Genomic DNA, 4,918 nt, shown 5'->3' with positions numbered 1-4,918 from the left:
CTGGCTGAACTGCTCCATTTGGGGCGTGCACGATCACAGTCCTGCATTCAGTCCAGCAGGTGCTTTGTGCCCAGTGCAGAGCTAGGGAAGGGATGGCTTCCAGAGCACCAGGGACATTGGGCCCCCAGGGCTTCCAATGGAGGAACTCCAAGTAGGCACAATGCAAACTTTTACTTCTAGCTAGAAGGATAGTTTCTCAGCAATCAACATTGTGAGTTGATCAGAATTTCTCCAGGGTTTGTATCTGCCCTGGCAGGGGAGGAGGCTGGGGAGGGGCTGAGCAGATTGACAGCCCCCCCCCCCCCCCCCGCCGCCATGTACAAAAGTGTTGGAGAATAACAACTTCAGCTACACCACCCACTCCATTTAATACAGACCTCAGCCGGGGGTCCAGCAAGTTAAATGTGGCTCTCATCTTGAGTTTTATTGTTCAGTTGTTGGTCCTTTATTGTGTAATTTGGCCTGATGTAGGGCTGAGAAAATGCATTGTCTTATTTCACCCTTGACATTTTTATTGCAGGGAATTTTCAAATCTGTGGGAAAGACTGTTCAGGCAGCTTCCTTGGGAATTATTTAAGGAGAGACAGGTTAGCTACTGAATGCTGGGTGGGAGGAAAAGAGCGAGGGAGAAGAGAGAAAGAACATGCAGGAGGGAAGGAGTTTACAAGTAAGGAATCCCTAATCACAACATTTTACTTCTCTGCTTGTTCTTATTTATCATCATATTCTAAGTGAGAAGTACTTTCCTGATAGTTTTTTTCCCCTCTCTGTTAATCAGATGTGTCCTGAGTCTCCTGTTCCTTCAGTGTCCCCAGCTCTGTGACCTTGGCCGTTTCTCTTCACTCCTCTGGGCCCATGTCTCTTCATGTGTAAGGGGAGACTGAGAATGTCCTCTACTGCTTAGGCTTATTTCAAGGGTTAAATGAACCCAAGCAGGGGATGCCAAGGAAAGGAATATTGTTTAATGGGGCATGTATTAAAGTGTGGGGGGGAGGGCTCCTGGGGGGAAGCCCCCAGCCAAAATCTGGGAGTTTCCTGGGAGAAGGGCCAGTTTTGAGGGTGGAGGGAGAAGGGGATCTTGTGCAGTGGCCAAGTAGAAGGGTGCCCGGTAACCCCAGGGACTGAGAGGAGGCAGGCCAGTGATGCTGGAGGGAGAGAGGAGCAAGGGAGCTGGGGAGGCCGGCAGGTGGAGACTGTGGAGTGTCCACTGGGCAGGTGAGCACTCTGATCCTCATCCCAAGAGCCTCAGAAAGCCATCTAATGGTTTAAGTAGGGAAAGTCACAATGGGACTTGAATTTTGAAAAGAGTGTACTGGCCACAAGAACCAGTCTTGATATCGGGGGTGGGGGTTGGTGGGGGAGCAATGATTTGATCATTTTCTGAGGCAGTGTGGATTCTGCAGCTTGGAGTGTGGTGGTAGTTGGCGACTCAGGAGAGGGGAATGGAGAAAAGTGGGCTGATATTAGAATTGCTTAGGGAGTTGGATCTTCTGGTCTTGGTGACTGATCAGATGATGAGTGGTAAGGAGGAGGAAGGTATCAAGAACCATGCCTCGATTTCTACCTCTTGCAAATGGACAGAGTCTTGTCATTCACTCATATGGAAGCTACTAGACCAGATTTGGTCTTGGAAATGTTCAGTTTGAGGTATCTTTGAGACATCCTAGTGAAAAATGTGGAACAGGTCTAGTTGGATATACAATCTTAGAGTTCAGGGTTGAGATCTGGCCCCATTTTTTCACCTTTTCCTAAGTCTACACTGACTGCCATGTGGCTTTTCAGTTCCTCTGCTGAGAGTGAGAGTAAACTTCCCTGACCCTTGGCTGGAGGCTCAATTCTCTTCCATAACCACCCCTTCCCAACTCTTCTCAACCCCTCATTTCCTTGCAGCTGTACCCACCAGATCCTTTTCTTCCTATGCATGGTTCAGACTCCTCCAAGTGTGCTGCGCTCACGAGGCTCGGCAAATTCCAAGTTCTGTAAGGACAGCTCCTTGGGATCGTTCCTCTCCATCCTCAGATCCACGAAACTAGAGATAAGTTATCTGTTCCCTACACCTCATGCACAGTGGTGGGACCGGCATGGCATAGCCACTGTAGATATTCCTCTTTAAAAAAGGAGTCACCGGTCCATAGCAATTCTGTTGTCCAGCTGGGCGAATGTTGGAGGTTCCTTGATTAGGTCTCGAGGCCCAGAAATGATTCTTCAGAGTGCTTGGTTCTGTCCTTTGGCCTCTTCCTTTTTCTGTGAAAGATGGTGCATGTCTGCAGTGGAGTCATTTTCCCAGTCTTATTCCTGTCAGTGGAATTTTGGGATCAAATCAGCTCCTTTAATTTAGTTCTACTTCTATCCCATTCAGTCTAAGTTGGCAGTGTCTTTGCTGGTGTAATTCTGTCTACGGTGTTGTGGCTCACATGTGAATCTCCTGGGGGTTTACTTCATTAGACAGCCACATTCATATGTCTCTTCTAGATAAGTCTTTAAGCTTTGTTTCTTCCTTCTTTGGGTTTAATTTATTGTTATTTTTAAATTTGTTGAAATGGAGACTTTGATGATTGATTTTTAGCCTTTTTTCTTTTTCTTTTATGTGCATTTAAACTTACAAAATTTCACTCTGAGCATGCCTTTGACTTTAATCTCTTAAGTTTTGATATGTTCTACTTTCATTTTCATTCATTTCAAAATATTTCTAATTTACATTATTGTTTCTTTAACTCATAGGTTATTTAAAAGCATTTTTAATTTTTTTTTCACAGTTACAGGTTAATTCCACTATAATCAGAAAATAGAGAATACAATATGTTTAACTATTTAAAATTGGTGAGATTTCAATACGTTGCTCAAGTCTTCAAAAATTTACTGATATTTTTGTCTGCTTATTTTATCCACTTTGGATAGATGTTTGTTAAAGTATTTCATTTTGATCGTGGATTCATCTATTTTTTCCCCTCTAGCAATTATTTGCAATATATATATATATATATATGTACATATATATATATATATTTAAAGGTTTATTTATTTACTTTGAGAGAGAGTGTGAACGGGGGAGGGGCTGAGGGAGAGAGAGAGAGAGAGAGAGAGAGAGAAGCAGACTCCCAGCTGAGCACGGAGCCCGACTTGGGGCTCGATATCACGACTGAGATCATGACGAGCCAAAACCAAGAATCAGACATCTAACTGACTGAGCCACCCAGGCACCCCAATGTGCTTTATATATTTTAAGCCTATATTATTAGATGCATATAAATTTGGAATTGTCAATACTTCCTGACCCTTTTATTATTATGAAAGAGCCCTCTTTACTTATGCTTCTTGCTTTTGAGTTTAATTTGATATCAGTAAACTTCACTGGCTTTCCTTTGGTTAATGTTTGCATAGTATATCTTTTTGAACACTCCCTTTTACTTTCACATTCTCCATATTCTTATATTTAAGATGTGTCTCTTGTAAGCTTCAAGCTTCATAGAGTTGAACTTTGTATTTTTATCCAGTCTGATAGGTCTTTTAATTGGCATATTTAACAAAATTACATTTATTATAATTGTGATATATCTGGGCTCAAATCTACCTACCACCTTGTAATTTTTTCTTTGTTCACATGTTAAATGTTCCTTGTCCCTAATTTCCCTTAAAATGATTTTCTGTATTTTCCTTTCTGTATTTAATTTTCTACTGACTTATCTTCCAGTTCTTTAATTCTCTCTTCAGCTATGTATAATCTGCTTTTAAAGTCATATATTGAGTTCTGTTTTTTTTTTAATATTACTTCCCTCTTTTTTCAATGAGGTATAATTTAGGGGTGCCTGGCTGGCTCAGTCAGGTAGGCAGCTGCCTTTGGCTCAGGTCATGATCCCAGGGTCCTGGGATTGAGCCCCACATTGGGCTCTTGGCTCAGTGGGGAGTCTGCCTCTCCCTCTTCCTTTGCTTGCCACTCCTCTGTTTGTGCTCTCTCTCTCTCTGTCAAATAAATAAATAAAATCTTCGATGAGGTATAATTTATATATGATAAAGTGCACAAATCTTGTGTTTAGCCTGATGAATTGTTACACACACATGCATACACACACACATCTTTATCTGTGTCTCAACCTCTATCTCTATATCATCATTTACCTATATTCATATCCAAATAATCACTTGTATCAGGAGGTTTTATGTTCCTAGCACGCCAGAGTCTCCCTCAGATCCCTTGCATATGATATTTCCCTCAGAGATAACCTTTTTTTTTTTTTTACCTCTATCACAATGGATTAGTTTTGTCTATTTTTGAATTGCCTATAAATGGATTCCTTAGTATGTGTTCTTATTCCTGAGTTGTTTACTCACCATTATGTCTGATTTCATCCGTGTTGTTTTGTGTAGCAGTAGTTTTTTATTGTTATGTAGAAATCCATTATACAAATATACTACATTTTATTGGTTTATTCTACTCTTAATGGACACTTGAATTGTTTTACACTATTATTCTTTTGTGACTTTTTCTCTTGATCCTGTGTCCAATGTGTCTGGTAATTTTTGATCGAATGTTGGGCATTGTATCATAAATTGTTGCAGTGCTGAATGATGTTATCTTCTGTTAGAGAGGGTTTACTTTTGCTTATGACAGGCAGTTAGATTAGGGGCAGACTGATTTAATTTAATCAGGTAGTGAACTGATTTGAGGTGGTTTTTAGTCTTTGTAAGGCCAAATCAATTTCTGGATCATCTTTATTCACAGGTATGCTCCTTGATGTACCCTGAACTCTAATTATTCCACAGCATAGTGACAGTGCCTGAAGCTCTACTTGGCTTTTCAGACTCTTGACTTTTGTTTTCTCCAGGACCTGTCAGCCCATGGGCTGCTGTTTGCATATAAGCAATCACTCTGAGGAGATAAGTGGTGAAGAGTGTTGGGCTCACTTCTGTGCATTCTCCT

The sequence above is a fragment of the Mirounga leonina genome, unplaced genomic scaffold (genome assembly GCF_011800145.1).
Source record: "Mirounga leonina isolate KUSES-001 unplaced genomic scaffold, KU_Mleo_1.0 Mir_151, whole genome shotgun sequence".
Taxonomy (NCBI): domain Eukaryota; kingdom Metazoa; phylum Chordata; class Mammalia; order Carnivora; family Phocidae; genus Mirounga; species Mirounga leonina.
This window is presented reverse-complemented; position numbering follows the sequence as displayed.